The following is an 11,068-nucleotide window of genomic DNA, read 5'->3' as shown; positions in this document are numbered from 1 at the left end:
TCATGAGAGGCCCATACAACATGGTTACGTGGTTACATGAAGCTCTTTGGTTATTTTTCCCCAATACCTACTATTCTTATTATGAATGTCCTCAGACTCTTTAACCCATCTCTTTAAGTAATAACTAGTCATCTGCCAAAGATGTCATTATGACTTTGAGAAATTACCTAAAATATAAGAAAGCTGCAGTGCTCATTGTGTCCCAGGGAATTAACTGGGCACAAGGATCTCCTAAGTGCTGTTGTACTCTAAACATTATATGTTATTAGCTGCAGATTGATCTACTTTTTTTCTACATTACACACATTTTAAAGGATGACTCAGATTATTCACACTCTGTATTGCTTTGTTCGGTATTAATCCTTCCTTTTCTTACCTATGAGCTTCCTTACTGTACTTATCATTTAGGACACTTTATAGCAAAGCTGAGGTAGCTTGAGCAAAACTGGGGCTTTAATATGATGACCACAAGCACAATTTTAGAATGGGTTCTTTCCTGAAGAGCTAAGGTGCTAAATACCTTACGGTGGACAATAGCTTAGAGGAAAGGGAAGGTTTGGGAAGGTTCAGGAAGGGAAGGTTCGAGAAGGTCTGGAAAGGGAAGGTGTGGGAAGGTGTGGGAAGGTTTGGGAAGGGAAGGTTCAGGAAGGTTCGGGAAGGGAAGGGAAAGTTCGGGAAGGGAAAGTTCGGGAAGGGAAGGGAAGGGAAGGGAAGGGAAGGGAAGGGAAGGGAAGGGAAGGGAAGGGAAGGGAAGGTTCAGGAAGGTTCGGGAAGCGAAGCGAAGGGAAGAGAAGGGAAGCGAAGGGAAGCGAAGGGAACAATTGGTATTTTTCCCTCCTTAATTTTTCTGTATCACAAATTCCATAAAATCTTCTCATTTTTCAGGACTATTTTCCTAGAACTCAGAGCAGAAATTAATATGATCTAAACTGTTATTTCTGGAACAAATTTCAACCCAAAGAGAATTCAAATCATTAACTTGAAAGCATGCTGCAAGTGATGTTTGAAAAGCACAGAATTGCCAGTGGCACAGAACCAGGTAATGTCGTCCTTCACTCACTTAAAGTAATTTTTGTTGCTAGGATTTTTGGGTTTTGTTTTGCGGATGAGTTGGGGCTTTTTTTTTCATTTTCTGCCTATCTGATTTCAAAAAATGCTTTCAGTGAATTCTTATTGGTTGTAGCATATTTTTTTTATGTTGATAGTGTGTCAATTTTGGGATTGTTTTCTTGATGATTTTTCTATTAATTTCTTGGTTTGTTTCTTCTTTCTGTAATAATGGTATAACCAGGCTGTTTTGAATTCAAAGATCAGTTGGTGAAGTCTGAGTAAAGAGGTGCTTTCACACCATTTCAGGAACATCATGATCAACTGCAAAACCAATTAGTGTGTTGGACAAATGGGTGCAAATCATCAGTAGTACTGAGGTTCCCAAGCTTGCTCTTTCTCAGGGTAATGCTGAGAGCAGCAGTTTATTTGCTCTTTAACCCACTCAGGAAACCAGTCTGAATTGTGAAAGCCCAGCTAGACCAAGAAGTTCTTACACAGGGTCTCACATGCTGTGGAAAAGAGGAAACATGGATATGCATATTAAACAAGGTATGCCTGGGCAGTGTGTGCCATAGAAGGGGAAAGGAAGGTGATAATTCTTGCTTATATATTTACTCTGCTTTCTTTCTGAATTACCTCCTTTAAAAGCTGAGGCTATATAAAAGCCTATGGATCTTTCATGCATTCTTCTACAATATGGTCTCAAAACTTTAAATGGTCAGCTGATTTTTTCACTTTAAATACCATATGAGTCTTTCTGTGAAATTGTCTATTAGAAACATACTGTACATACAACAGACTGCTTTTAAAAACTGCTATGTATCTCAATCTGAGGACCACATAGGCAAGACCAACACATAAGAAATCAGTAGGTCACTGAGATATATGTACCATACTGGAAGACCATTTACACAGGAGGAATTCACTGGAAGACAGTACAAAGAATGTAGTATGGGAAACCACTCTGAAAGAATTTGGAATGTATGGCTGCTCTTTGCAAGATCAGAACAACCTGAAGATTTAAAAAAATCCATCAATTTAGCTTTTTCTTTACTTATGTTTTGGCTTTTCAAGGAAGAAGCTAGAAACTGTAACAGACTGTTGACATAATGATATTGATGGAGAAGGCTGGAATATTGTAGTCAAGTTATAGAAAGAATCACACTCCCTGTTCAAGTTGTAGACAAATGTGCAGCATTCACTGAAACAATTAACTGGTGAGAATATAAGAAAAGATGCATCAGCTCTCAGCATGTATTCTGTTAAGGGCCAGAAAAAACATGTTTGTGCCAGTGTGAACCATAGTTCAAAGAACTGGAAAATTCAAGAGACTTGAATTTCCCTGGAAGTTTCCACTATTGTTTTTTCCTAAAAATATTTTCATTTAAGCTAGCAGTGTACCTTATTCTAAGGTACACCATTTATTTTCTCTTTCTTTTGATTTAAGAAAACAGATTTAAATGTCATATTCTTCTGTGCAACATTAACATGCAGTAAAATAGCCAGTCTGACAAAAGACCATAATTAACATTAATCTTTTTTCTTGAGTTTACTAATTACATGTAAATCTTAAATAAGTATTTACTTTCTTTATTTTAAATACTCAACTATGAAAGTAAAATAGAAGAGCATCACAATTTTTAAATTAGCAAAAGCTTAAAAAACTGCTTTTAGAGAGGCTATAAAAGAGCTAGAACTGATTCCCTCTACTCCCATAATGAAAGAGATAATGCTGAATTTTTGTGTTAAACTGCATGGCTCTTGCTAAAAGCTCTTAGTATCATAGTGTTAAAAAGTCTGATTTTTTCTTTTTTTAATGTTTTCTTCACATTATTCTCCAGTTGTACTACATGTACTAGAAGTATAACTGAAAGAGAAGAACTTTCAGATCTAATTCTTTTTTTTCACAGTTGTCTGCTGAGGGCTTCAAGTTTTTTAAACGCCCAGGTTTGTAGGAAATAATAAAGGTATGTGATATACTCTGTGTGTTTTCAAATCCAGTCTCCCAGAGGCATTAGAAGTTGAACAGCATATTATTCAGTGCTGTCCACATGGTTTCAATAGATTTAAAGAGCATAATTCTCAATGAAGATAGAGATACTCACTTCTACCAGTAAACTATTTTCTTTTTCCTCTCCTCTCCTCTCATCTCCCCTCCCCCCTCCCCTCCCCTCCCCTCCCCTCCCCTCCCCTCCCCGCGCCGCCCCACCCCGCGCCGCCTCGCCTTGCCTTCCTGGAACCTTCCCTTCTCGGAACCTTCCCTTCCCGGAACCTCCCGGAACCTTCCTTTTCTCTTCTCTTTCTCTTCCTTTCAGGTGGTTTTGGCCCTCATATCCCTTATTCCACTTGTAATATTTTGGAAATTTTTCGTCCCACATCAGTAGTTTGAGGTAAGGGAATAATCCTGGAAAAGGCAGCTCCTGAGATGAATGTATATAAACGACAGAAAAGAAAGACCTGTGTAAAGAGGACAATTCTCATTTTTTGTGATTTATGCTCCTTGCAAGGATATAAAACAAATGTACTGCGAGGAATTTAGGAAGCGTTCAGGAACCTAGTGAAACTTGAAGGAAAATACCTTAATATCAACTAAAATGAAAAATATATCTGAGTCCATAAGTTCTTTCTTTGCATGACTGCATATGTATGTCCATTCTTGTTTGCACACCTATTTCTTTATATATGGATGAAAAAGAAGTCTAGCTCTCTATCAAAAGTATGCTTTAGAATGAAAAATTCTTGTGCAACATTTTTTAAATTCTATTTTTAAAGAACTTGTTGACTTCACTTCATCATGAAATTGTCAGTGACCCAAACCCATTGTTGCAAAATTAATTTAAGTATTTGGCCAGAGTAACTGATTCAGTCACTTAGAAATGGCAAAAAGGCCATTTTCTTTTCTTTTGTACCTTTTAGGATAAAGGTAGAAATAAACATTCATCTTTGAAAAATAAAAAATTAGAATAAATCCAAATACAATTAGTTTTTGTAAGCACTATAAAATGGTGTTCAAACTCTAAATGGTTAAATAAATAACAAGGATTGTGCTGAGCTGGTAAAAAAAAAATAATTTCATTCTTTCCAAATTCCTTTGACTCCAAGCTCCAAATGAAACTTGAATCTTAAAAAAACAAACACCATTTTGCAGGATTTTGTTGTTAGAAATTCATCAAGAGGATGTAGCCTAGCATTAACAGGCTAAGTCTGGCACCTGAGGTTAGACCTTCACAGAATAAACTATTGACACTGTCAGCAAGAATGCAAAAGTGAATTGTCTAGTGCACAGGGTTTGAATTACAATTATTTATAAGTATTTTACTTAAAAGAAAACAGAAGAAAAATAATTTAAAAAAATATACTTAGTAGACACTTTCACATGTACGGCATTTCCACTAAAAATCTATATTTGTTTTCTCTTATTATTTTTTTCTTAACTTAAAAGATTAAAGATGTTTTCAAATTTGGAAGTCAAGGGGAAAAAATTATGCTGTTGACATTTGTTTGCTTTCATTACTAGCTTATGATGTCAGAAGAGATGAATTGTGTGTTTCCTTGATTTTGCCTGTTTACTGAAGTTTATTTGCTTTTCTTCTACATAAAACTCCACTTTTAGGCACTAATAAATTCAAAGAAAGATGGTCTTCTTTTACATAACTAGAATATGTGTTCCGCAATGTACTAACTGTAGCTTGCCTATCATCTGAAGGCATTAAAGGACACTCTCAACTATTTGTGAGTTATTTGTGGTCCCCATACAATTTCATAGAATCATAGAATAGTTTGGGTTGTAAGGGGTCTTAAAGAACATTCAGTTCCACCCCCCCTGCCCTGGGCAGGGACACCTTCTACCACACCAGGTTGCTGAAATCACTGTCCACCCTGGCCTGGAACACTTTCAAGGTTAGGGCATTCACAGCTTCTCTGGGCAGCCTGTGTCAATGTCTCACCACTGTCATAGTGTTTGTTATACCTCATCTAATTCCCTAGCTCCTCCCCAGCTTTCTTGTAAATTTCCTTTAGGTACTTGAAAGCTCATATGAAGTCTTCTGTGGAGCCTTCTCTTCTGAGAAGGCTGAACACCTGGAGAAGTGTCTGAGAAATGTCTCAGCCTGTCTTCATGGAAGAGGTGCTCCAGTCCCCTGATCATCTTCATGTCCCTCCTCTGGGCCTGCTCCAGCAGATTCACATCCTTCTTATATTGTGGACCACAGAGTTGGACACAGGCTGTCCTTCAGACAGGGTCTCACAAAAGCAGAGCAGAGGGAAGAATCACCTCCTTCAACCCACTGGTCATTCTATTTTTGTTGCAGCCCAGAACATGTTTGGCTTTCTGGGCTGCCAGTGCACATTGTCGGCTCAGGTTGAGTTTCTGCTGAACCAACACCCTGAAGTCTTTCTCCTCAGAGCTTCTCTCTATATAGTCCCTGACCAGCCTGTATTTGACCAGCTTGGGATTGCCTAACCCAGAAGCAGGACCTTATACTTGGCCTTGCTGAACTTCATGAGATTGCACAGACCCACCACTCAAGCTGGTCAAGGTCCCTCTGGATGACATCAAGTCATTGACCACAACTCTTAAGTATGACCATCCAGCCTATTCCTTATTCAGTGGGTGTTTCATTCATCAGATCCAGTGTAGAGCAATGTCAGATTTTAGGAATGCAGCCAAGGTATACCACTACTGCTTGTTGTATCACATGAATTTTGGTATTTTTTCTCCTCTTCATCTTTTTTTTATCATTTATGCAGTGCTTGTAGTGCAAGGATGACGTGGAATTCTGTACCTGAGTATGCTCCAGGAGCAGTATGCTCCCAAAACAGCAGGGATCCTATTCTAGGTAGAAAGCAGTGATAATCCGAAATATATCAGCTTCTTCAGTCTGAAAGTAGGAAGCAGTTTTTGTGCTCTATTTCATTAAGAGATAGAGATAGGCATAGTATTGCATCAAAAAGGTATATTACAGTAGATTTAGATAAGGGATTTGCTCTGTGCCTTAGCAGTCACTCTTTTTTCCAGCATCTCAGCTTGACAGCTTAGAGGATGGACTGTGGATGACTGATGGTTTTTGACTGTAAGGGCTCAACATGCAGAAATAAGGACACCTTTACTTGTTGTTTCCAAAAGAAAGTATATGAAACCTGGCAGCATATAAAAGTAATGTGATGATTCCATTTTTTCAGACTGAAAATATGTTCATCTGCATGCCTTTCCACACAAACACACCCCCAAATAGTGATGAAAGTTCTCCTGGGATCTTTGATCTTTGGATTGTGGAGGCTGCAGTCAATTTGAGTAGTAGTTTGAGGAGCTACTTTAACTGTGGGTGATGTTGGTGTATTTTCAAAAGAGTGGAGGGAGGAAAAGGAAAAGAACTGAGTGTTTCAAGACGTTGTCTTCAAACACTACAGTCACCAGTTACAGATATGAATCTTTTGTTTCCCATGGGACTTATTCCTGAACAACATCTATAATCTAGAGTCTAGTCTATTTAACATGCACCGACAATTTCCAAATGGCTAGGAGCTTTGCTTTGAGCTTCTGTCTGCTTGAGCCATGATTTATCAGACACTTGTAATACAGAGCAGTATAATATCCTTTGAGCTTACTGAGGCACATCAGTGACACTGCTGACAGAACTTAAATTTCTCCTCTTTTGGAACTTTCTGTTAGGGACTGAAAGCTCCAGCCATACTGAAGTAAATAATAGCTGAAAGGCAGAAATATCTGGAAACATTCCAGCTGTTTTCAAAATGATTGTGTGACTATGCCCTGAGAGAGCTGAACACATGATGGCAGTAGGATGCTACAGCTGACTATGGATGGTGGAAATCCTGGACCATAACAATATGACTATTTCTGGTAGTTTAGTTAACTTATAAAAGGGGGATATTTGTGGAGATCCACCATCTTCTAAGAACTGCTTCTAGTTCTAGATCACAAGAGTAAAAATTCACATTAAGTTCATTGCATCCATGGAGACTTATTTTTATGCTTGCCACCTTGTCCAATTTCCTTTAAGGACTGGAAGGAGAAACTCCTTCTATCATAAATAATGTGACTAATCTGATTTTAAATATTACCTGTGGAATTTTACAGGTGCTTCTCACTTCTTCAGGAAAATGTTACAAGAAATGAAAAATCACTACTTAAATCACCTCTTCCATCAAGCACTAATGTACTTTCTTTGACAGTTGTAAGGAGTCCTAGGCAATTTAGTTACATGTTATACAGTGTCTGAGGTTCTTTATACCTCAGAATAATTTTAAGATCTTTCTCTCTATCCTTTTTCCTATAATTCTACTTTACAGAAAATTCACCTCTTTAGAGTAGAGTAAGCAGCACTGCAAGGAACTTTCCACTAAAATTTAAAATACTATCAAAATTTTAAATATAGAGTGATGGCTCACCATTCTAAGTCATCACAACTGAAAACCAGTCTTATTGACAGGATTTCTTAATCTGTAAACCTCTTATGTACTTGCTAAACTGTTTGCTGGAACAGGAGGAATCTTTCTGCATGCCTCCAAATGTAAAATATTCAACATGAGGTGATTTTCAAAAACCAAATAATTCTTTGCAACTAGACTCCTGTCACTTAGTCTGTGGGCTTCTTAACCATAGATTTTCTGCCAGATGTAAGCATATTTGTATTACCTAAATATAAAGAAAATTTTCTCATATTTCGAGAAAAACTTTTTAGACTTTTATAAGAAAAAAGTTTAAAATTTCTACCTACATAGAAATAGGCTGCAGATTTTTAATTAACCAAACAATTCAATGATATCTTTAATTGTAGACCACACAGAAGTATAAACTCTGAGGTAACAAAAAGAAAATATCAAGAAACATAGAATCATAGGATCATTAAGGTTTGAAAAGACTTTGAGTACAACCATCAATCTAACACTGCCAGATCCACTACTGAACCATGTCCCTAAGCACCACATTTTCATGAATTTTTGCTCTACAGAAGAATCTGAGGATCTTGAAAGACTTTAGGATTTGTAAATCTGAGTAAGATGTTGCAGGTAGATAGTACCAGATAAGGTGGCTGATCTGTGAGGTGCTTATCTTTTGCTGCCTTCAAACTATTGCTTCCATCATGCTCAAATAAGCTCTAGCCACCTAGTTTTGATCTGAGACTTGGCATCCCAAAAAAACAGTCTATTTCAGCAATAAAGCCAAATGAGCACTGCAGCACCCACTATAAGGAACTGTTTGATTTCCTTCTAATGAACTCTGTAATATTATCAGTTCGTGTAAATGCCTGCCCAAAAAGTTGTCATTCTGAATGGAGAAATAGGAGCTCCTGGTTAGAATATTTTTTAGCTCTCAAGCAGATGCATATATAATCTGGATGATACACATCTATCCTGGCTTAAGGAACAAATAGTTCCTTGAGGACTGGCACTCAGGGTACTTTTTTTCCTATTAAACAAAAGCCTGAGTAATGCTTTGCCCATTTACAGGGTTTGTCTCAAGTGTGTATTCTCTAGTGCTTAGAATAGAGAATGATCCTCCATTCACAGGTTTTGTAAGATTCTCCCCCTGGTGCCTTATTGCAGTATTTCCCACAGTTACAGAATAACCAGTTTTGTTGCTCTCTTACAGTTTATTTATGGATCAGTAACTTTAAGAGTTTCATTTTCTTCCAAATTTCCACTGTTACTATTCTAATTTGGTTCAAAATTTACCAATTTTGTTTTAAATTCCTCTCTTAAAAGAGTTTTTGAAGGCAAGCTCAGTGATCCTACAGAACCTCTTTCCACAAAATAATAGAATAAAAAATAGCTTTCCTTTAAGTTTTGTGTCTTATGAAAGCAAGACCACAGTTACACAAAATAATTTTCTAACAAGTACATTCTGCTAAAGATTTGTACATGGATTTCCAAAGCTTTTGGAAAGGTCCTTCTCTAAATTCACTTGAAAGGAGCCAAATCACCATGGAAAGGGGTTTTTTTCCTGTGTGTAATTACAAAGGAAAATTTGGGATATAAAAGATAGTATTAAAAATATCTGGTTTTAAAGTGAAAAATTATCCCCAATATAACACAGAAATTACTGCTGAGACTCAGATACTGAATTGCACATACAGAATCTGAAGTAGTGACAAATTTTTCAAGTCATGGAAGTTATGAAGATTTTTCAAACAAACTGATCAAGAACTATCTGACAATAATGATGATCAGGCAATTGAATGACAGGTACAACCTGAATGTGATAAATCTAAAAGAGGGTCATAATCCTACTTATATAATCCAAACAATGTTATATGCCTAATTACCAATTAGGAAAGAGACCTTGGTGTAACAACAATATACCTCCTTATTAAACTTTATGTGCAATGTTGCCCACTTTATCCCAAAGAGAGGAAGTTTCCTTTGTAGAAAAAGGACAAAGAATACAGAGAAAAGATGACTTGAAAACTTATATTCAAAAGAAATACAGAGAATATTATACTTTGCTTTTACTTTTTAATATATTGCTTTTCATGTCACTAAGATTCCTTAGAACATTTGCTCAATTTCAAATGCAAGCTTATACTCATTTTTTTAAGCCAGATAAATGCTTCTCTCTTTTCTTGGTATCTTCTGAATCCTAATATCTTCTTACTATACCAAAACTCACATTGGACTCAAGAGAGTATTCTCAACATGATATAAATACTATGTTGATTACTTTCAAATCTAGAACAGGAGGTTTTCTCAAGAGAATATATTCTGCACCTTACTTTAATATACTTTAAAATACTTGTCTGTGGAATGGATTACAAATGTCAGTTGCATGCTTGGTCTTAAAGTAAATTGTATTTGGAATGACAGATTTGGCTGCACTGGAAAGGTGTAAGTGATGTATTTAGTCCTTTTGTTTTTCTTAGGAAAATGAGGCAGGGCATAATACAAGAGTGCAGAAGAATCTTGTCAATAAACTACTTAAAATTCCAAGTTTCTCTGCCTTATTTTCCTGATGACTTATACAGGTCTTCCAGACAAGTAAGACAGATTTTGTTCTTATGATCAACAGGGCAGAATATGAATGTGTAGTTTCAAATCTTGCCTTTCCCCGACGTTGTTATTGAGACTTTTTGCACAGAAATAGAGAGATAATACATTTGTTAGGCAACAATCATGTTACCTCTTACTTCAGTCTTTATAGCTAGGCTTCTCACACGATGTTACAATGGTGAATATGGTATATTCAACTGTCAAAAGTTAGACATAAATTTACACACATTGGGAAAATCTGTATTTGACCTATTTCAGTTGTCTACTTTTGTACGATATATATTGCTTTCTGGAAGTATATCTGTCTCTCCAGTGATTATAAAGGAATTGTAATTCATCATTTACTATACTCAGTGCTGCTTTCTACATTTGGTCAGAAGAATACCACCTTTATTGTCACAATCCCAGTTCCTGAGTGAGAATAAGCAATTCTCTTTGAAGTTCCTAGTTATTCTTAATTTTGTTTCTTCTTCCTTTCTTTTTCTATTTCTTCTTCTCCATTTTGCTTAGGTTTTTTATCTCATTTCTGGTGTGTCATGTTACCAGGGAATATAGTAGTGCTATTAAATATTAATTACAAGTGTTTTCAATCCCCTTCAATGTATGTGGTGGTCTGGAGCAAACTGGCTTTCTAAATCAAAGTAATATTCTCAAAGAAGACTCTAAACTGAGTTTCATTACTGGAGTACAGCAGCTTTTCCTAAGTTAAATCAGAGTGTCAAGTCTATTATATCTTTTAACACTTAAATAGCTAAGTGAGTACAATTCAGTGGGCTTTGGGACTATGGGACTATGAACCCTTTCCCTTCTGATTAAGTAGCATCCTATCCTCTCTCCACCCCAAGGTGGAAACAACATCACCTGACCTTTAATTTATAATTAAAGTATTCCAAAATAACAAAAATACTACTCAGTCCTTTCTCTAGTCTACATTGTGTAAAAAGTTCACAATGTGATTTACGCTTTAAAAATAATTCAATTGTGTTGACTCATAGGCCAAAAACTAGCCTAT

This window comes from Agelaius tricolor, unplaced genomic scaffold (assembly GCF_023055355.1).
Source record: "Agelaius tricolor isolate 1412-34295 unplaced genomic scaffold, bAgeTri1.0.p SCAF_6, whole genome shotgun sequence".
Lineage (NCBI taxonomy): Eukaryota > Metazoa > Chordata > Aves > Passeriformes > Icteridae > Agelaius > Agelaius tricolor.
This window is presented reverse-complemented; position numbering follows the sequence as displayed.